The sequence below is a fragment of the Sesamum indicum genome, linkage group LG9 (genome assembly GCF_026168435.1).
Source record: "Sesamum indicum cultivar Baizhima isolate 11 linkage group LG9, ASM2616843v1, whole genome shotgun sequence".
Taxonomy (NCBI): domain Eukaryota; kingdom Viridiplantae; phylum Streptophyta; class Magnoliopsida; order Lamiales; family Pedaliaceae; genus Sesamum; species Sesamum indicum.
Window position 1 is genome coordinate 16,346,339 of NC_142665.1, and position 24,290 is coordinate 16,370,628.

Here is a 24,290-nt window from a genome sequence, read left to right on the forward strand (position 1 = left end):
AGTATAATTTCAAAATTTTTTTGAGAGAGTGTAATTTCATAATTTAAAGAAGCTAATTAAATATGAATAACATAATAAATAAACAAACGGATCTAATCAGAAATGAGAAATTTGGGTATTCTTGGGTTGTTTTATTATTATTATCATTACTATTATTTATTTATGTTTTTTTTGGAGAAAGCTATATTACGCTATGGAAATATTGTAATTTTTATCCTGTATGTATAAGGGGTTGGTAAATTTGGTCCTCTAACTTTCGCGGTGATAATTTTGGTCCTATATCTTTCAAATGTTCGTGATTTTGGTCCATTAGCCATTTTATGACAATTTTACCCTTCTAGCGAAAAATCAACCCTAGTCCACTACATACTTCAAGTTAGGCCTAAGATGCTTTTGAAATAAATTAAGTCATCATAAATTCATACTTTGTTCTGACCGTCTTGATTTCCGGTATTCCAAGTCCTCGATTTTACGGGCTTCCACCAATCATACTACCACAACAGATGATTCGCAGGCACTTGACTCTTTCAGCAACAAACAACACAATCCCATTTCATTTCATACCTTAAGGTATAAAAGACACTCCAATATATAGACTTAATAGAATTTGGATAAACAAGTTGAACAGAAACCTTATTTTTATTGAAAAAATATATAAAATATTATATAGACATTATATCTTTCATTGAAGGAGACAACTATTTAGCCTCTCATATGATAGAGGACTTAACTTATTTGGGTTTATAGAAATTTAAAAATACAATGACTCGGTTAGGTTTCTGAAGATAGAAAGCACGCTGAAATTGCAGATGCATGCATGCGTGCATCAATTCTACATTGCTTTCCCCTTGATATCTTTCCCCTTCTTCCCACCCCAAATCGAGAGAGACAGAAAGATGAAATTAAGGAAAAATTGCAATTTTAGTCTTTTTTGAACTCATTTTGGTTAATTTTGTACTCAATATATGATTTTTTTTCCTGATTTGATACAATTTACCCATTGTGATATGAGAAATAAACAAAATTTATCTTCTGAAGAAAAAATAATAACAAATTACCCCCATTTGTTTGGAAAATAAAGCAAATTATCACATGTTAGTAGTTTTAAATAAGGGGCAATTCGCTTCATTTTCCAAAATATAAGGAGTAACTTGTTATTTTGTGAAAAAAATTATTTTTTTAGTTCGTTAAGTATGCTTAATATTAAATTTAATCTGGTAACTATGCCCAATTTTTTTTTCTAAAAAAAATCCAATAACTTAAAAAATTGATTAAAAAAGGTCCTCTGATGGACGATTTTTGTTTTAATGGCCGAAAATATTACGTGGCACGTCAGCTGAATATATTTGGTGATTTTTAAACTTATTTGGCAATTGAGATGAGGTGGAAAATATGTTGGACATATTTTGAATTATATTATAATTTATAAAATTAAAATTATTATTAAAAAAATAGCTCCCTCCTGCCCCCACCTTACTGCCTACCCTCCTTCCTGCCCCCAAACCGTTCCCCATCGCCAGACACTTTCCCCCGCTGCTCCTCAACCACCTCCAGAACTCCCCCCACGCCGCCGTCGCCTACCTATCTCCCCCACCCCGGGCACCCCTCGTAGAGCATTTCCCAGACCAGAAATTGGTCTAGGTGACACGATGCTGGTTGCCTAGATAAAAGATCTAGGCGACTAGCATCACCCAGAGGTGGAGGGCGAAGGCTTCGCCCTCCGCTTAGGTGGGCAACGCCGTCGCCTAGAGGTGACGGGGTCGGACACCACCGTCCTTCCTTGCGGCGACGCCAGTTAAATAATTTAACTTTAATTTAATATATTTTATTTAATTTAATTAAAAAGTATTAAAGTAATTAATTTAATTAAAAGTAATTAAAAAATTTAAACTAAGTAATAAATTTTATTAAAATATATTTAAACTAAATAATTGTTCATATTAATTAGTCAGATATAATTTTTATAATAATTAATATTTAGTCATATAAATATTAAATTTGAAAAATGAATTTATTATATTAATTTTTGTATTGAAATTATAATTTAATTTTTCAATTTAAAATTAAAAATTTTTATATAATTTTGATATTAAAATAATAGTCAGCTTTAATGGCCATATGTAGTTACACACAGTTGTACGTGTGTATAAATTGCCGGAAGTTCGACACCTCACGTGCCGTGTAGGTAATTTTCAGCTAGTTTTTAAAATCTCATCCGAATATTCCCTATAAAATCCTAAATGGTACTAAATTTCACTAGATTATGAAACTTAACGGACTCAAAAAAAATATGCATAGTTATCGCATTAAAATTAATCTAGACATACTTAACGAACTGAAAATATAATTTTTTTTTCTTATTTTATTCATAGAAATTTGTTTTTGCTCATTTCCCATCACAAGGAGGGAACATATTGCATTAAATCCCTCCAAAATTACAGGACATAACTGCCAAATGAATTCTTTTAGAATAAAAATTATCCCATATACTTGCAAGACTAAAGCTATAAATTTTCCAAAGATGAAACATGTTTAATTGTGCGTTTGATTACTAGATTGAATTCTCTATTCTAAATTCTATTTTTCATCCTCTTTTCTATGATGTACATAGACACCACATGTACAAAAACTATTACATAGGAGCATCTTAATGTGAAGGTTGTCACCTTTATAATTATCTGTCTATAAAAGTTGTCACTATATTATAATACTTTAAAATAATTAATTTTTCTCTATATTATAAATAATCGTAACTTAAAAATTATTGTAAATCAATATTATTAATCATAATTAAATAAAATCAATGTGAGAACTTAAATTTATTATAATTAATTAATATTTATCATAATTTTAATGTTTTGGCCTCATTAATTTGTATACACCATTTTTTTAAGCATAGTAATTAAATATAGCGAAAAATCATATTTCTTCTACACTCTAAGAAAATGACTCAATAACTACGAAAAAATCAGCATTGGGCTAATTAATAAGTAAAATTTTCGTTGTTAATATATTATTTAATACAATAATTTACTTGCAAATAAATTTAGTAATGAAGATTTAATTGGTAACGATTTTTGGGACGACATTCCGTCCCAAATGAATAAAATGCAATTTGTCCAAAATGCCATCCCAAACAGTGTGGCAAAGCAGAGCGTCCCGGACTAAAAAGGTGATGTTTCAAAATCGTCCATATAAACTGTGATTTCATTTATCCGTCTGTTGGACAGTTTTTCGAAAAACCTGTTTAATATAGTCCCAAAGTCGTTAGGAGTTTAGTCTAAAAATCTTTTAGAGGAGTCTGTTTGAGGCGGATATTTTTTCATCCCAAATCCGTCCAAAATGCAAAAAGGGACGACACTGCGTCCAAAATTCATCCCGAAAAGTGGAATAGTTAATACGACTTGTGAGATTTGAGCAATAATTAGAGATATACACAACAAACAAAACTTAATGCAAGTATGTGTATGTGTATGTGTATGTGTGGAGTATAGTACCATGAGACCCTATACCAAGTCCAATTTGGGGTACGGTTAGGTGAAGATCGGTTGGGTTGCTATTTAAATTTATTATTAAATCAGGCCATTTATTAATTAATCATATTAATTTTAAAGGCTCAATCCAATTTGATTTAATCATATTTAATAAATTAAGTCTAACCCAATTAATTAATTATATTAATTAATTAAATTTAATCTAATTAAATCAATCGTATTAATTTATTTAGAAAAGACCCAAAATTTAATTAATCACATTAATTAAAATCTGGGCTTCCCGTCATATGAACTCTCCATTAAATGATCACACAATCTAACTCTATAGAATTAATTCTATTATATTCATAGTGATTTTTGTGTGACTATATAGGTTCACTTTTGGATTTATGTTAATGTACAATTTAATTTACAAGTAATTTGCACTAGATTAATTAAATTATGTTTAATTAGTTACTTCAGATTAACATTTAATCCAGAGTATACTCGCTATAATGGGTGGACGTCTAGCAACAGTAGCACTAGAGAACAAGCTGTGAAGATAGCAGACTCTCGAGTACATATAGGTATGGTCCTTTCACCTGCCATCTCCTAGTCTTAGTCTAAGGCATAAAATTAGATATCGGTTCCTGGGGCAAAATCGTGTTTTGGTACCGCCAAAAAAGGTCAGTTTTGTTTTTGGTACCACAAATTTTACAAGTTCGAATTTTGTTATCATTAAACAAAAAAATAAGTATCTTTTGTACCAACTTAACGGTAGAGCCCATGTGGGCCTTAACGGTCGTCAACTCCACAATTTTGGCTGGAAAAGTCAAGTGAGTCTGAGAAAAAGGAGGAAAAATTGGTCTTTCAACATTCGATAGTGTTTTGGTACCATTAATTTAAAAATAAGCCTTTTTGGTCCCATAAAATCATGTGAGGCGCAAATTAAGTAATACAACACATTCCAAAATAAAAGATAGAATGCATAAACATAAAGCAAAATTTATTGGTCATATATACACGATTTGAGCTAATTGAAACCAGGTTTGACAAAAATTTGACAAAATCCACTTGACAAAATATATGCATTGCAATGCATAATTTTTCGCTAATTGAAACCTGCCAAAAGACTTCAATCTATACAAGTATTTAACCTATTTCTAGATGTCTTTTTGTTATAAAATTTTTTATAAAGTTTTATTACATGATACATATAATACTTGTTAATTTTCAGAATTTTTGAAAATTTAAGTAAATTTATAAAGCTCTTTGAATTATGCTATACGGTAGGGCCCTTCTCTGCAGAACCGTACTCTTTCTAAAACTTTATTTAACAATTTTAAATAGTTTTATAACGATTTATTATTTTCTATATTAACTAACGAGTTTTGAGTAACATATAAAATTTATAAGATTTTTCTATGGATGGCCGAATTTTAAAAATCCATCCAAGTAAAATGTGAGTCTGTATTGTAGTTATTTTTCATCTCGATTTTGTGAAGCTTTACACCTATTTGTTCAACTAAATTTTATCTGATATATTTTTATATATGTCAATCAATACCTTTATCACTTTATTTAATATTTTTCAAAGCCATATACTAAATATGTAAGTTGAAGTCTTTTGGCAGCTTTAAATTAGCGAAAAGTTGTGCATTGCAATGCATATATTTTGTCAAGTGAGTTTTGTCAAATTTTATCAAACCAGGTTTCAATTAACTCAAATCGTGTATTTATAACCAATATATTTTGCTTCATATTTATGGATTCTATATTTTATTTTGGAATGTGTTGTATTACTTATTTTGCGCCTCACATGACTTTATGAGACCAAAAAGGCTTATTTTTAGGTTTAATGGTACCAAAACACTATGGAATGTTGGAAGACCAAATTTTCCTCCTTTTTCTCAGATTCACATGACTTTTCCCGTCAAAATTATAGGGTTGACGGCCGTTAAGGCCCATGTGCCGTTTACTGTTAAGTTGGTACAAAAAATGCTTATTTTTTGATTTAATGTTACTAAAACCCGAACTTGCAAAATTTGTGGTACCAAAAATAAAATTGACCCTTTTTAATGGTATCAAAATACGATTTTGCCCCGGTTCCTGTCCCGGACTATACAATTATGTACAACTCTAATTTATGCCACTCCTTCAATCAACATAGGAAGTCCATTTCCTATTTGATCGACTATTATGGCCATAAACTTTCTGGAGATACATACATTTCAAAGAACACTGGAGATAGATATCTCAAATCTCACCATTATTCTCACTTTATTTCAACTTTTTCTTTTTATTTCTTCTTAAATCATTACTGATTCAAGCATCAGAGTGCTAACCTCTATTTTGCAGGACTAGTTCTCTGATAATCTTAAAATTTTCTTAAAGATTTTTCGACCCTAGTGGTATGGCCAAATTTCTAGTAAGTATCATTGGCGCCACCTGTGGGAAACACTTGAGTTTTGGCGTGAGAAATGGCGAATTCCAAGAATGGAGGTGACTATGGATCTTACGAGGGAGACTTTTCCCTCCCTGTTGCATCTGGACCTACTGTCTCGTCTACAGACCCGACTTTGGGAGATGCCACCATCCCTGGTCCAGATTCGACACCAGGAGTTAATACTCCAGTCTCGGCTCCAGCTCTTGACCAAGCAGATGGATTTGCTGCTCTGAATCCGTTCTTCTGTGTGTAGCTTCCTCAATTCATCATGGAGATTATCAACTCAACCCTCCGCAGTTCTCAAGCCAGCGGAGAAGGACCCTCTTCTCAGCTGAAAAGAGGAGGAATACTAGGAAATCAAGGTATGGATGAGCAGATTCCAGAACACGTGCTTTGCAGTGCTCCTCCGTCAAGAATATAATGAAAATGTGAGTGGGACGTAAATTGCAATTTTTTGACAGTTTTGGGACAAAATGTGGTGGGGGGTAAAATAATGAGACCAAAATCACAAACAATGTAAGTCGTGGGATGTATATTGCAATTTGACAGTTGTGGGACATATATTGGAACACAGAATCATGAAAAGCATCATCATCTTTAACTTTGCAACTCATGTTCTGATCAACATTTTCTTGAGCTACAGTCAGATACGAAGGCGGGTCGTAGAAGAACCCTAGCTCCAGTTTCTCAAGAGTGATGCTAATTTCCGTGTAGTTAACACCAGCCACAGCCAAAGCTTCTATGGACATTAATGTTTGATTCAGGACAGACTTTTATGGATGTTTGTACAAAGATTAATTGAGAGAAGTGATGATGAGAAGTGCAGTGAATTTGGAATTAGTTAATGAAAATATATTTTACAATCATGCAAGTTTACTTATTGTGGATCAATAAACAATTATAATACTTATTAATGGGAGTATAATGACACCCAGAGTTTTTCTATTATACAGTATTTAATAATTTCATAATATAACTAACAAATATTTGTAAAAAGTTAACCATGAGATATACTTATTGAAATAAAGTTTATTCATACCATAAATCGATATCATGTGTACAAAAACTGTTAGGAACTGAATGTGTGCAGAAAAATATGAGAAAGGAGGTACTTGCAAGACACAAGAAATTCTTCGGTAGTCGAAAAAGGAGGGTAGACCACCACGACCTCAGTGGTAAATGCGAAACTTTAGAATGGTTCTTACAGCATGTGATCTCTCGGATATTGGGTATAGAGGAGATCCCTTCACGTGGAATAATCGGCATACATTCCCGGATACCATGCAGGAGCGTCTTGAGTGTGCTTATGCGAGTATTGGTTGGTTGCAATTGTTCCCGGACGCCTTCATGTCACATCTCCTGAAAAGTTGTTCAGACCACAAAGTACTTCTTATTCAGTTACGAGAGAACCCAACCAATGTGCCCCAAAGGTCTAAGCCTTGGCAGTTTGAAGCTGGTTAGGTTCAACTCCCCCCAGTGTGAAGAGGTAGTGCGTAGGGGCTGGAGGACTGCAACTACGTTCCGTTCAAATAGAGGTATCTCAGCTCATATTGCACACTGTCAAAGTAGTCTGTCTACTTAGAGTTCTTGGGTTTTTCATCGGGATAGGTGTAGACTTAAGACACTTGAGAAACGGTTGGCTTTGCTTTTGAATGGATCATGACTCTAGAACAGCAGCAAGAAGTGACTTCCATTAGAAAGGAGGTGGAAGAAACAACCGCCTTTGAGGAAACTTCTTAGCATCAGAGAAGTAAAGCGATATGGTTGAAGGAGGGAGACCGGAACACAGGATTTTTTCACCAAAAGGCTAGTCATAGATTCCAAAGTAACTTGATCAGAAAGCTTAAGGATTCTGAGGGGCCGTGCATCATTGAGAATGATGACATCCAATGGCTACATTATCTACTACTTCCAGTCGGTCTTTGCTTCTAATCACCCTAGGGATGATGACATAGCCAGGGGGACGGAGCACCTATGCCGTGTAGTGGATGATGGGATGCGAGAGGACCTTGTGCAGCCATATACAGAGGCCAGAGTGACACGGGCCCTATACCAAATGGCCTCCTTTAAATCGCCGGACCCTGACGGTATATCACCCATCTGTTTTCAGAAATTTTGACATATTGTTAAACAGGATATTGTCACTTGTGTGCTTACTCTTTTAAATTCACACTCTGTGCCTTCTAAGCTTAATGAGACTAATATTGTTCTTATTCCAAAATGCAAAAATTCGGAATTCCTTTCCCAGTTCCGGCCGATAAGCTTATGTAATGTGGTTTATAAGCTAGCTTCTAAGACCATTGCTAATAGACTTAAGGTTTTGCTTGATAGAATTATCTCCCCTGCCCAATTTGCTTTTGTCCTAGGCCGCTTAATTACTGATAATATTTTTCTGGCTTTTGAGCTTAACCATTACTTGAATACCAAAACTACGGGTAAGCAGAGCTTCATGGCGCTCAAGCTCGACGTTAGCAAAGCTTATGATAAGGTTGAGTGGACCTTCTTGGAACAGATTATGTCCAAACATGGATTTTCTTCCCCTTTCATTCGTCTTGTTATGCTTTGTGTTACGTTTGTCTCGTTCTCCTTTCTGCTTGGTGCTAGTCAATTTGGTCACTTGATTCCTGAACTGGGACTGCGCCAAGGGATGAGGTGTTTCCGGCTCCCAATCACTCTACTTTCCTAGATTCAAGGTATGAGTGTCAGGTTCTTGTGGAATAATCGAGGAAGATTCCTGAACTGGGACTCCTCCAAGGGGATGAGGTGTTTCCGGCTCCCAATCACTCTACTTTCCTAGATTCAAGGTATGATTGTCAGGTTCTGGTGGAATAATCGGGGATCTTCTAAGATTCATTGGGTTTCTTATCAATGCATGTGCGAGAGCAAGCTGAAAAGTGGTTTGGGATTTCGACACCTTCATCTATTCAATCAGGCTATGTTGGTTAAGCAGTTATGGCTTATTATGTGTTGTGCGGAGAGGATTCTCTCTTGTGTGCTCAAAGCGCAGTATTTCCCCAACAACGACATCTTTTCTGCCACTTTAGGCCACCATCCGTCTTTCACTTGGAGAAGTCTTATGTCGGCCCAAGAGCTTTTTTGGGCCGGCTTTCGTTGGAGAGTAGGGTATGGCACTAGCATCCGCATTTGGTCTTACCCCTGGCTACCTCGCCTGCTCACTTTTCACCCGATCACCAACCCTCAGCTGCTCCTCGCGAGATATATGTGGCAGAGTTGATTGATCCTTCCTATGGGGATTGGAATATCGAGAGGGTTAGTGAGCTATTTTTGCCCGTTGATTCCACTCTTATTCTTAGCATTCCTCTCAACAGGTTTGGTTGTGACGATATCATGGTTTGGCACTTTTCGAGCACTGGGCTTTTTAACGTTAGTAGTGCTTATCATCTGGCCTGTGAGCTTGAGAATCGATCCTGTTGGAGTGGTTTGCTGGACACTGAACAGGGTTGGTGGCGGAGTTTATGGCAGGCCAAACTCCCAAATAAGGTTAAAGAGTTCATTTGCAAAGCTTGCTTGAATGACCATCCTACCAATTTGAATTTGGCTAGACGGATTCCGACTCTTTCTGCTGCTTGCCTATTCTGTTAGGATGACCGAGGGGATGTTTCCCATGCGTTGATTTCTTGCCCTTTTTCCCGTCAAATTTGGGGCTTGGCAAATTTCAGTTCATCTAGTTTACCTCAGTGGCCCTTGGATACTGTTAGTCGCTTCCACACTCAGTTCCCTTGTCTGAGCTTCAGGTTCCAAGTGTTCAGCAGCTGAAGATGAGATTTTCTTTCTTTCTTTCTTCAATTTTTTACATTCTCCATTTCTCGACTGCAAGAAGCACTGCTCTCATTTCAGCTGACTAACAATTGAAGCCATAAACTCCAATTAACATGAAATTAATTAAAATATAAAAAAGGATAAGAGTTGCCGATAAACATAAAAATAGAGTATTCCGTTGCCGGGACTCGAACCCGGGTCTCTCGGGTGAGAGCCGAGTATCCTAACCATCTAGACTACAACGGATTTGTTTAACTTGGCGACGTAAAACTTAAATCTCTGTTTTCTATATAATTCTTTTTAGAATCCGACTAATCAAAAGAACTTAAGGTAATAGGAAAAATTAAAATTTTTATTCTGTAATTTAGAGATGGGGTAACGTTAATAATTAAAAAATTAGAATCTTAAAAATATAATTTTTAACAACAATTCCACTAACAAGAAGTTGTGCTAAACAAGTAGTATAAAAATATTATTTTATATTAAAATTTCAGCTGCTGTTTGCTCCTCTTTGGAGAAACAAATGAATAAAGTCATACTTTATTAAATCTGAGCCATAAAAATATAATTTTCAAGCAGCGTACATAAACATGCCCTTTACATGAGAGTCAGTCCTAAATAAATAAATTTAAAAAATTGATTTTTTATTTTGAAAATTCAATATTTTTTTACTCGTAGAGAAAAAAAAAATATAAGTAACGTCTTTTAATTACAAAATTAGAGCATTAAAAATATTTTTTTACAAAGTTCGTAAATCGACATGCCCCTGCATGGGGTTTGGCAAGGGTAGTGATGAACAAGTAAATTATCAGCCCAATCCGAGAAATCGAGTCTGTCCTAATACTTAAATGACGTATGAAGCATGTCCTAGAATATCTCTCTCAATTAAATGGACTCCACCCACTTGAAGAAATTTGACTTTTTTCATTATGGACACTTACCACAGTAAAAGGGGGGGGGGGGGGGGGGGGGGCAAATCATAAGAAATATTGATTAATTATAACTGGTTATTAGCCATTTTTTCTGTAAATAATGTCAAAAATATTAATTATACCTAAAAATTATAGCAAATATTTTGATTAGAGCTGAAATTATGTAAAACGTCAATTTACTGTGGTCCAAATTAAAAATTTTCACATTTTCTTTGTTAGAATATAATAAATAGTATTAAGTTATGATCATTTGTAGTATAGAAAAGAATTCATTTTTCTTTTGTCGACCATTATTATATCACAGAAGAAAGATCTATATACATATATGGATGCCGGACTAATATTGCATATCGACCCCAAAAAACCGTTTACATTCCTTTAGATAGTATGAATGCCGAGTCATTCACACTACACGATCCAAATGGTACCACCTCTTTGATAATCTGTCTTCGACGATGCACTGGGGAGCTAAGACTTTGTAGTAATAATGGTCCACAAAATCCTTTCTGGTTAGGTCATATGTAACCTTAACAATTGTTTCGAACTTAAGATTCTTGCACTTATTGCACCGGAATCTAATCTTATCCATGCCCATATATGCATTCTAATCTTTAGCCTAATTAATTTATCAAATCATAAACACCATCCTCAAATTCTAGTTTATTTCCGACATTCTCGGGTAGGTTTTTCTCATAAATTCGCTTTTTGAATTATCTTAATATTGTTACCTAAATGCATGCATATAAAAATATAATTTAAATACAATATAATATACGGTACACTGACTTACATATTTTATTAATATCGAGATAAAGGTACACATATTTTCGCAATAATTAGCATAAATAGCATATTTAAATGTAACACAATTTAAGTGAGTGAGATACAATATGTATTGCAATCTAAAGAAATTAATTAAAGTGTTTAATTATTTAGATCGAAATATAAAATATGTGTATTTAGGGCACCTATAATAGAATATATAAATACATAAATTAAATAATTATCTGGTTAATGAAGAACCGCCTGCTTCACTTTACATTGGATATACTGATTAAAATCTAGGTCGCAAATTCAATATAAGCTATAAAAATAAATATATTTCGATGCTTAATTAATAGAGAAAGCTCTATTGCCTAAAATGTTTGGGCAACAGATTTAAAGACAAATGTGCGACAGAAAAAAATGATACCTGGATTATCATCGTCAAAATTGAGACGGATTTTGCGACAAAAGTAGTTGTTAAATTGGTAAAAAAATTTTGTGACGATTTGCGAAACGATTTCATCATTGTAATGGAACTAGACTCTGTTGCTAAATCAAGGTGTGTCGTGTCTAGTGTCGCAAATTGCAACAATTTTAGCACCGAGTTTCCAACAAGCACGCATTTTCCTAGTTGATCTGTCCTGAGCTCAACTCATATTTGTCCCAAATTCATTACAAATTTGCTGCAATAGACTGTCATCGCAAAATTTATTGCAAAATTCTGGCAAAAAAGGAATTCGCAATGGCAGATTCTCTCACTGATTCCATGCCAATTTTGCAATGGATTTTGCGACAAATTTGTTGATGTAAAAATTCAATCTACATTTTACAACGAATTTTCTTGCACTTTTGTGCCCCTGCGAATTTCCGACCAAACGATAAAAGTTGCCAAATTTTCAAAATTATATGACTAAATTGAAAAAATTAATTCGTGCATGATAAAAAATGCCACCCTTTTAAATTATAGGACTAACTTTGCATTTTTTGTTTCAATTTAAAATATCAAATAATTTAAAGATTTTGTTATTTTAAATTCAAAATTCAGAAATTCAAATGTAGCCTATGAAAAGTCGACAGCATGTGAACACGTACCACAACTGCACAATCATTGTAAGAGTTCATTCAATGAATTGAAAAGGTATCTTTTATTTTCATGAAATTCAAATAAAAATTCAAATCACGTTAAAATGCCACGTTGTTCTCGTGACAAGTTAAATTAATATATTCATATACATATCATTTTCAGACGTTGATATACAGAAGCTTCTAATGATAAAATATCTAATTAGGAGGCGTTTACTTTGTAGTATGAATTATTCGAGTGATACAATAATTTATCACTAAGGCCGTTTTCATATTGATGGATTCGGTTGGATAACTTGCCTAATCCCTCCTAGTTCAATGTTTACTTTTTTTTATATGAACTCAGTGATAAAATTTGAGCACATAACAAAATATTAATTTGATGGGATAATTCATCCGACTTTGATTCGACTCGAATGTGCAACTTTGATCAACGAATTCGATCTGATCATGTCACCTCCCCAGATCTATAATGGGGCCTGAGGATAAAACAAGCAAATTAGGCTAGTCGGGTTCGTTCCCGACGAAAACCCTACAACGCCCAAGTTAATTGGTGGTCGAGATAGAAATATGCGACCTGAAGCTAATTAATCAATGCAATAAATGCCCTTTACCTCCATTCAGTCGGATCTGCGGTATTAATAGGGTCAATATTGAAAACTGTAGATATAGCCACATGTCACGATCTTAGGCTCCTTGTCTCCAACCGTACGGCGCGCAGTTATTTCAACAATTGGGTTGACCTACGGGGTGAGTCCCAGCGACCCAACCCGTAGGTCTGTGCGCGATTCTTCAGCAATAATACCCCTTTTTGTCTTTGAATAATTAATTCCTCATCAGACTTCATGAGATTGGATGCATTATCCCACAATTTATTCCGCCACCCCGATAGATAAAAAAAGACCAATTTTTCACTCAATTGTCCCATCTCTCTTTCTATATATATATATATATATATATAATATGTATAAAAGGATATTTCGTGGTTTTAGTTAACCTTATGCCACATTGCAAACGTACCACGATATTTATCCTAATATTTTTATTAAATAGAGTTAAACAACATATAATTTATCCTGGTTTATCTTATTTTATATTTAATTTTGAGTTATTCTATCACTCATTTATCCTATCCAATAAAATAAACGAGGCCTGAATAGGTGATAAAAAAATTAGGGATTAATTGTGAGTTGTTCACTTGTATTGATTGTGTAGTTGAGATTAAACCAAACCCCATGTTTACTTCATTTTATTAAAGGGTAAATTACGACCTCCGAGGTTTGGGATAATTATAAATACCCTCTTGTTGTTTGAAAAATTACCAATAACTTTTTTATTTTAATAGCGTATAACAATTAGTCTAATTTTATAGGTTTTCATACATTTTTTATGGTGAAATGATCGAATTTCTCTTATGGATTAAAAATTATAATTTTATTTATTTTTTAAAAAAAATTAATTTTTTTATGAACTAAGTTGATAATTTTTTTATAATTTCTAAATTTTTCCATCCACCCCGTTTGATTTTTCTAAGTTTTTTATTTTTTTTTAAAAAAATACAGTAAAGGTAAAGTTGACAATTTCCTAGGGGTATTTTTTGTAATTTTTCAAACAACGAGTGGGTATTCATAATTATGTCAAATCTCAGGGGAGGCCATTGTAATTCACTCTTTATTAAATACTAGTTATTGTGGTACGCTGTTCCTGCATGTATATAATAAATAGTATTTCACACTTTAAAATATATTATAAATAAGATTAAAATATATAAACTAATATTACATAAAAAAGAAAGAAAAGAAAAGAGAATAAATTTATCAATTAATTTAAAATTTTGAGAGTTGAATAAGTTAGTTATCTTATCAATTAAAGGACATTTTTGGGTCTATAGAAAATTAGTACAACGGTATCACTTATTGCCATTTGTGAGTGTGGGTAGCCTTTCTTATTAGTATAGATATGATAAGATACATTTTACTTAGGGATAATTACATTTCCCTCCCCTGAGTTTTGAGGTAATTACACGTAGACTCCGTGTGGTTTGAAAAATTACATATAACATTCCTGATGTTTGCTTTCGTAAAACAAATAAGTCCCTATATTAGTCAAAGTTTACTGAATTTGCTAATATTAATAAAAAAATTGAATGAAAATTGATATTTATATTGATTGCTTGATGCTAACTTATTGCAGATCAAATACTTTTTTGAACTGAACTATCCTTATAACGGTGAAAATATACCTCCTCACATGCATTAACGCGTGAAGAGGTATAGGAGTAATTTGGTAACAAAAAAAAATTATTTGACTTGCAAATAAGTCAGTACTAAATCAATCAGAGGTAAATATAGATTTTTTTTTCTAATTCCTTTTGTTAATATCAACAATTGAGTGAATTTTGACTAATGGAGGGAGTTATTTATTAGACGAAAGCAAATTTTAGAGGTGCTAAATATAATTTCTCAAACTATAGGGAATCTACCTGTAATTACACCAAATCTCAGGAAAGAGGAATGTCATTATCCCTTTTACTTATTTACCCTCCATTTTAAGTTATATTAAATAGACATAAATTTTGGTGTACGCTTTGTGAACTTTCCTTCCATGTTCACAGTTTATCTTCTTCAACTCCCATGAAAAAACATTTTAAGTCGCAGCTATTCCACCATAATTCGGGTTTGCAATTTTCATCATTTAACCACTGTTTCACTTTTCAATTCGATTAAACTCAGTTGCAGTATTCCTTGCTTCAATCATAGCTTAAATGTGCAACCCAAAAAAATAAAAAATCAACAAAAAAATTTCTGTTAAAAATAGAAACTTCGCTCAATATAGTTGTTAAGAAACAATCGTATTGGGCGTGAGATTCATTAAAAAAAAATGCCCAGAAGAAAGAAAAAGTAGCGAGTTCAATCTTACTTCATTTTCGGGTTAAATGCAATTTAATCCCCTATGATATATGAAATGAGCAAATACCCTCCTATGAAAAAAAATTAACAAATTACATCACCGTGTTTCAAAAAATGAAGCAAATTACCCCCTATCTATAATTTAGATATGGGGTGATTTGCTTTTTTTTTTTTTTCAAAATATAGGGGATAATTTGCTATTTTATTTTTCACAAGAATTTTTGTTGCTCATTTCTCAAATTAAATAAAAAAATCAATTAAGCTCAACTGAACAAGGAAAATTAAATAAAAATAAACAATTAAAAAATATATAAAAAATAAGCTTCCGTTGCCGGGAATCGAACCCGGGTCTCTCGGGTGAGAGCCGAGTATCCTAACCATCTAGACTACAACGGATTTGGTGACACATAATATAATACCCAAACTCTTATTAAATTAACTCAATTAATGTCGGAGTAGAACTATTTCACTTAAATCTTTATAAAAACTTGATTCAAATCATTACAGTGCAGCATAATTTAAATATTATTATTAGGATTATAAAGCACCAATGATTTTAAGTAATTAATGCCAATAAAATCTAACTTAGTCGATGAAGTTGATGCCCTTAGACCATATGCACAAATCCCATCAATGTTCGAGACTTTTTCGTCCATGAAGTCAATAAAAAATAAATTTAAACACAAAACCAAAATGAATACTTCAAATAACTGTTTGAGAGAAGAATTAACAGAAAAATTTTAGACTGAGTAGATTATATATATATATATAATTTAATGTAATTTATCCCTTTATAATACTGTAAATGAGTAAATTATCCCCTTATACAAATAAATTAGCAATTTAATTCTTTGTATTTTTTAAAATGCAACATTTTTTACCTTATTGTATATAATATCACAACAGGGTTGCTTGCATTTTTCTCTTATTTATATGAACAAACATCATACACAACTTTGATAAATTTGGATGTGTAATTGCTTATGATATGAAACTTTGATCAAGCATTTGAACCCTTCCTGAAATATTAATCAAGCATTCATCTTCACATAAAACACAACTGCAATGCAATTAGATTCACGCAATTATCGTCGGAGTTCAAGCGGCCTTCACTGAAGCAACTGCTTTTGCCCATTCCATAATCTTCACTTTGATCTTCTCTTCATTTTGCAGCACAGAATGATGATCAGCATCGTCATCTTCAACTCTGCAACTCCTGTTCTGATCGATATTTTCTTCAGCTACAGTCAGATACGAAGGCGGGTCGTAGAAGAACCCTAGCTCCAGTTTCTCAAGACTGATGCTAATTTCCATGCAGTTAACACCAGCCATAGCCAAAGCTTCTATGGACATTATTGTCTGCTTCACACAGACTTCTCTGTTGGAAGATATTTTAGAAAGAAATTAGACATAAGTGAAAGAGAGACAACCCAATACTTATACAGCTGCATACCCACAGTATCTTGTACCCATTTTTATTTAAAAAAAAAAAAATTATATTCTTGGTCGTATGTTAGGGTCCTTTTCAATTTAGTCCCGTTTCTTATGATTTTTATCATATTGTATCACATAAATTGAAAATTTTCTCAATTTTAGTCTCAAGCGCACTTCTCATCCGGTAATTTAACGGAATCGTCAGAATCCCCCTAAAACCCTGCTAACGACTCCATTAACTTTACCACATTTGGAGGGAGTGCAACTTGAGACGATTCGAAAACATTGAGAGATCTACGACTATAGTCACTAATGTCATTATTGAGGATGTCAGATTACGTATTATTAATATTAACTTGCCGAGTTCTGTTAGTACTAATGCATTTTATAGATTATGGTGTATCCTTTGGCCTGTCGCGGGAGAAGCTAGCACTTGAGCACTGTTGTATTATATCTTTATTCACTTCTATGAAATCTACGTTTTTCCGAAAAAAAAAAAAAAACGACTCCGTTAACTATTGGACAAAAATGTGTCATGTGGACTAAAATTAAGAAAATTTTCAACTTATAAAATGCAATGCCAGAAAATTGCAACAAATATGACCATATTGAAAAAGATCCCTAACATAATTTCCCTTTGTATTAATGTCAGTTAGGTTTCGGGGATGATAAAGGAAGTTCAGACATTGCACATGCATGAAATGCGGGGCCTCTATATATCCCGTGATATCTTTCGGCGTTTGCGTACACCTCTGTTTATTTATTAAAATTAATTGTTGTAGCACGTGATTCTCACGAGCATATTATAGTGTGAAATAAAGACAAAAAAAATTATAAAAAGAAATAAAACGTAGTGAGGTGAGGAAAAAAAAGAATGTGTTGGAAAAAAGAAATTTAGAGTAAAGTAATAAAAAAAAAAATTATAACTGTGGGTTTATTAAAAATACGAAAGCTTATATGAAAAAAAAAATATAGAATGTGAAAGAGAAAAAATTAATTGTAATAAGGTTCATTATAATTGAAAGTTTGTGAGAGCAAAACATATGGAGAACGTGAGAGAGAAAATGGAGTAGTGGGGTGAGAGAAAAAAAATTATTAAATAATTAAAAAATATTAAAAGTTACTATTATTGGCATTTATTTGAAAGAATAAAATAAATGAAAGAGTAAAGTAGACAATAAAAAATTAGTACGATCAATCAGTTTTTTGTTTTTTGTTTTGTTTTTTTATAATAGTATATATTTATTAAAATTACTAATTTGTGGCACACTTTATATTTATATAATTTTTATAAATATCATTTAAAATAAAATATTTATAAAATTTTATTATTTAATAAAGTAATTGTAAAATAATAAAGTATAGAAATTTATAAAAAATGATGATTTTTTTTTGAAAAAAATAATAACTATTTAATTATAATGGAGGATCGAGTGAAAAATTAGATGGCCGGGTGAAAAATTAATAAATAAATTAATAAATTAAATTAAATATTAAAATTAAAAAATTAAAATAATTAACACCAATTCTCTCCTTTTTAATTATATATAGTATAGATTGTAAAGCTCCACTACAATTTAAAAAGCCGTAAATAAGGAACTGTACATTCCTCCTTTTACAAATATCTTCCATTTTTTGAAATTGTGAAAACTTCCTTGTAGGGTTGGTGTCTTTTTTCTTTTTCTTTTTTTTTGTTGGGTTGGCAAAACCTTAAAGTTATTTTCTATATGATGAATTTGAACATAATATACGCTATTAAAAAAAAAAAAAAGAAAAAATTGTAAGCAATCCCATTGTGATATCGCATATGAGCAAATTTACTCCCTTATGAAAAATAAATAGCGATTTACCTCCCTATATTTTTTAAAATACAACAATTTACCCCATTATATTTTTTAAAATGAAACAATTTACCTTCCTGTATAAGGAGATAAATTACTTTATTTTAAAAAGTATAGGGAGATAAATTGCTATTTTTTTTCATAAAATAATAATATGCTCATTTTTAATATCATAGGAGGGTAAATTGCTACTCACCCTTAAAAAAAAAGTGGATTATTTCTTAAGTTATATGTAGGGGTGGCAGATGAGTCGAGCCGGCTCGCGAGCTCGAATAGTCGAGTTGTTCACGCTGGTGATTTTTTTTATATATATATTTTTTAATTTTTTTATATATTTAATTTTATATTTAATATTTGATCAGTTTTATAATCTAAATTGACCGTATATTATAATTATTAATCAATACCATATATTTTATTTTGAATAATAATAAATTATGGTACTTTTATTTATATATTTAATCTTTATACAAAAATAAATTTAATCAGTATAGGACTTCCTTTAGCTCTAAGACTAGGGATCTAAGGAATTGGTGGGAAATCCTGCAAAGCCTCAGCCGATAAGTGCATCGATCAGCCGAATAGAAGGAGCCAATGAGCCATGGATGGAGATTGATGAACCCTAACAGAATCTGTGTACACCGCCGTGATAGAGGGCTGCGAATCTGATTCGATACGCATCGGCGCACCATGAGAACCTGTTCCAGATAGCGGTGGTGGTGCGGTACATGAGCTTAAGCGCTCTTTACCTTGATCGAAGTCCATGATCTCTCTCGTCTCCTTTTCTTGTCTGAGTTGCCAGATCCTCAAGCTTCTTGGTGGAGCCAACCCTTTGGAGAGTGAAGTGACCGATTGGCAATAACTTAGTAAATTATAATATTTTTTATAATTAAAATTATTATTTAATATGATATAGAACTTTATGTTATATTTTAATATATATTTGTATTACGTTAATATTTTTTAAATTGACAAGTAATTCACTTATGATTCTTTATTATTTATAAAATTTATGTCAAAATTTAGTAATTCTTATGAATTAATCTAAAAATCATAATAATAATAATAACAAAAATATAATAAAGATGATGATGATGGTTGAACAATTCTAATTATTATTTTTATTAGATATATAATGAGATTAAAAAGTTTAATCAATAATTACGATATCTTAAAATTCGGGCAACTGATTCGTACGAAATTTAAATATATACAAAATTGTGCTCATTAGATCATATCAACAGTATGATCTAAAATCACATGACCTAATTCAACGATACACCATTTTGAATGATTACTCTTATGTTTCGAGTACGATATCTCGACATCCGTATGTTCAATAAGTCTAAAACTTTATCAAATGTATTTTTTTTATAAGTTTTACATATCTAATGGTCTAATCTGAATTTTGATGGCCCGATTAACCCATATTGTTCAACAATGTAAGATGATAGTTACATCGATGTTATACTAACATTTATAAATATATAAATTTTGCAGATTGTGAACATATATTAATTTAAACTATATCTATGTAAAAATTTTATGATTCAATCTAATGATTTAAAATAATAATGATGATGATGATGATGATGATGGTTGAACAATTCTAATTATTATTTTATTATATATATAATTAGATTAAAAAGTTTAATCAATAATTAAGATATCTTAAAATTCGGGCACCTGATTCATACGAAATTTAAATATATACAAGACTGTGTCCATTAGATCATATCTGGCGGTATGATTTAAAATCACATGGTCTGATTCAACGATACACTGTCTTCAATGATTACTCTTATGTTTCGAGTACGATATCTTGACATCCGTATATCCAATAAGTCTAAAACTTTACCAAATGTATTTTTTTTGTGACCTTGTTCCCTTTACTATTGATTTGGATCACGAAAATCTGACCCTATTCCACTTTACTGTGTTATTTTTTAATTATTTTGTTTATAATTATTCTTTGTGATCAGTAATATTGGTCTGTATTTACTAAGCAGTTTCGTATTTCATATTATGTAATAGTTGGTTACGGCATTCTGAAAAGCTCAATCAAAAGAGGAGGTTTCCACTCTACAGTGGTATCAGAGCCTCGTCTCTGATCCCCGTCTCGCCTTGGTGGTGGTATCTTCTAAACCCCTCCTTTTAAGATTTCTGCAATTTTTTACTATCTGTTGGTTGATCTATTGATTACTATTTCTATCACTGTTTACCGTGGTTAAATCCTCCTAATATCCCACCTGGTCGGACCCTTGAGGTCGTCGGGTATCTGGTCGGGACTTAGGCTGGAAGGCCTCAATTCTTATTATTGTGTTTATTTTTCTGACATTATTATTGCGGTTATTATTTCTTGAATTATTCTTGTGGCCTATTCTAACTATTTTTCTGAAATATTATTGTGATCATTCTCTGGTAATTATCTGTTGAAGCCTCCTGTTTCTGATCTGTGTGATCTGTTTTTGAGACAACTCTCTGAAACTATTATTGTGATCAGTCATGTTAAGATAAATCCCACTGCTTTTTGGAACTACTGTTAAAACAAGTTTTCTGAAATTATTGTTGTGTAAACCACTATCGTGTCAATTTCTGAAATTGCTAAATCTATGATAATAATTTTTTGAAAAGCTATTTTCTTAAATTTTCTTTGAAACTTCGTATTAAACACCTTTTTTTTTTTTGTTTAAGACTCTAATTTTCTTTTAAATGGCCGGATATAATTTTCAATCGTTTGATGGAAAAAGTGATTTTTCTATATGGCAACAGAAAATGAAAGAAATTTTATTTCAACAAAAGGTTTTCAAAGCAATAGATGGTAAGTATACTGAAAATGTTTCAAAAGAAAAGAAGATAGAAAATGATGAATACGCTTAATCTTGTATTATTTTAAACCTATCTGACATTGTCCTTAGGAAAGTAAGAAAGCAAAATTATTCAAAAGAACTTTGGAAAAAATTAGAAGATTTATACATTGAAACATCATTACCAAGTAAACTCTTTCTGTTAGAGAAATTTTTTAGATCTGAACTTGACTTATCTAAAAATATTGATAAAAACCTAGATGATTTCACCAAGTTAATACAAGACATAAAACTCACAGGTGATAAAAGCATAGATGAATACTCTCCTATTGTTTTACTAAATGTCATTCCTGAAACTTATTGTGATGTTAAACCAACCATAAAATACGGTAGGGATATTGTAGACCTAGAAACTGTCCTAAATGGTTTAAAAAGTAAGGAAACGAATTTAAAAATAAATAAACCCAATCAAAACCAATATGAGGTTAATTTTGTTAGGGAAAGACCAAAATTTAGAAACTCTGGCTCTAGATACAACAGTAGAAGCAAGTCTAGAACTAGAGAGAACTTATATAAAGATGATAAAACAAGAGAACGACGTTGTTATAACTGTGGGATTAAAGAGCATTATATCAAAGACTATAGAAAATCCAAAAGAGCAAATAGAGAAAGACACTACGAAGATAAAGAAAAAGTTAATAATGTTTCTGACGATAATTCTGGTGAAGTTTTTGTGGTATTTGAAGCTAACTCAGTTCATTTTGTGAATGAATATGAATGGTTAATTGACTCCGGCTGCACTTTTCATATGAACTCGTTTAAAGAAATTTTTTCTAACTTTAGAAGTGAAAATTCTGGTTTTGTTTCAATGGCAAATGAAAAGAAGTGTGAAATAAAAGGTCTTGGTGACATTTCTCTAAACTCTAAAGAAGGTTATAAGTTAATCTTAAGAAATGTTAGGTACGTTCCCGACCTAAGTCATAATCATGTACTGTTCTTGAAGAAGAGGGTCTAGAAGGTAGATGGCAAAAGGGACAAATGAAAATAATGTAAGGATAACTTATTGTTTTCAAAGCAGAACGAAAAGGAAATTTGTATTTGTGCTTTGTTACTTATGATTCAATTGCTGCATCTGTGACTGAATATAATAAAACATCCCTACGGCATAAAAGGTTAGGTCACATAAGCTAAAAGGGGCTTGAAATATTGAACAAGGAAGGCATTCTAAGTAACAAAATTGAAAATTTAAAATTCTGTGACGATTGCGTGATGGATAAACAACATAGGGTGCATTTTCCTGTCTCACCCTCACCTAATCCCTCTATTCTTGCATTTTAGATTATGTACATGCTGATGTTTGGGGTCTCTCAAAAGAATCCACCCACGGTGGAAACTGATGTTTTTTGTTTATCGTTGATAATTTTTCAGGAAAAGTTTTCATTTTCTTATTAAAGCATAAATCTAAAGTTTTCAAAAAAAATTGAAAAATGAAAATCTTTGGTGGAAAACCAAATGGGAAAAAAGTTGAAATCTTTTCGAACTGACAATGATCTTGAATTTTGTAATCAATGTTTCTCTGACTTATGTGATAAATTCGAAATTAAATGACACAAGACCAATCCCTACACCCCCAAACAAAACGGTGTTGCTGAATGCATGAACCGGACTTTGCTTGAAAAGGTTAAGTGTCTATTGGTTAGTTCTGATTTATGAAAAACTTTTTGGGGAGAAGCTGTTTTGACAGCTTCCCATTTAATAAACTTATCACCTTCTGTTACCATTATTTGAAAAATCCCCTGAAACTGTCTGGTCTGGAAAACAACCTGATGTCTCTTCTCTTCGTGTATTTGGGTGTTCTGCTTTTGTTCATCAAATTCTGACAAATTAGAACCTAAATCTCTAAAATATATTTTTATTGGTTATCTGGAAGGGGTAAAAGGTTATAGACTATAGGTACGTAGTCAACCAGGTTTTAAAGTTCTCATAAGTACAGATGTCACTTTCAACAAAAACGATATGCCTTGCCTTACCAAAACAGGAATAGAACATAAAGAATCCACCTTCAACAAGGTAGAGGAAAATACTAAGGATAACCAACAGGGAGGAGAAGTTATAGAGAATTTTGAATAACAAAACTTAGAATTCCTGAAAATACGAATGCAGAAAACACTCTCGAAAACTATCGATTAGCTAGAGATAGAAGTAGAAGACAATCTAGGATTCCCTCTAAGCTTAAAGACTTTCACGTATCTCTCTCTCTCTCTCTCTCTCAATGGATTTAGGAAAAAGCCGTTGTTGCTTTCCTTAAGCACCAACAGTCTACCCCTTTAAAAGTGGTTTCACCCTTCGGTTTCGATTATCCCGATTCTCTAACATCTCTCTTTTGTTCTTAACTTAAAGTGTTCGAGCTGGTTCTTTGGAGTCTCGGTGAGCGAGTATCTGTGAGGGTCTACGTGATCGGAACTTTTGTGAGGTTTGGTCGGAGGTGGAGCAACCGTGGGTCGGTAAGTTGAGGGTACGGTGCCTTGTGACCGTGTTCCGTTTACTATTGATTTGGATCTGGCAAATCTGAGCCTATTCCACTTTACTGTGCTATTCTTTAATTATTTTGTTCATAATTATTCTTTGTAATCTGTAATATTGGTATGTATTTATTAAGGAGTTTCGTACTCCATATTCTTTAATAGTTGGTTTGGGCATTATGAAAAGTTCGATCAGAAGAGGAGGTTTCCACTCTACAACATATATTCTAACTCGTAATAGGGCATGACTATATCATATTTGCACAACACATAAAATCTCTTATGAAATGGTGTCTTG

The 24,290-nt window shown here is 32.3% G+C and overlaps 2 non-coding genes across 2 annotated transcripts; both read right to left on the reverse strand.

The window, feature by feature from the left end:
• Positions 1-9,872: 9,872 nt before the first annotated feature.
• TRNAE-CUC (transfer RNA glutamic acid (anticodon CUC)) lies at positions 9,873-9,945 on the reverse strand. The gene has a single exon. It is a non-coding gene; the product is annotated as a tRNA-Glu (tRNA).
• A 5,766-nt stretch (positions 9,946-15,711) lies between these two features.
• Positions 15,712-15,784, reverse strand: TRNAE-CUC (transfer RNA glutamic acid (anticodon CUC)). Its single transcript has one exon. It is a non-coding gene; the product is annotated as a tRNA-Glu (tRNA).
• Between the last annotated feature and the right edge of the window lie 8,506 nt (positions 15,785-24,290).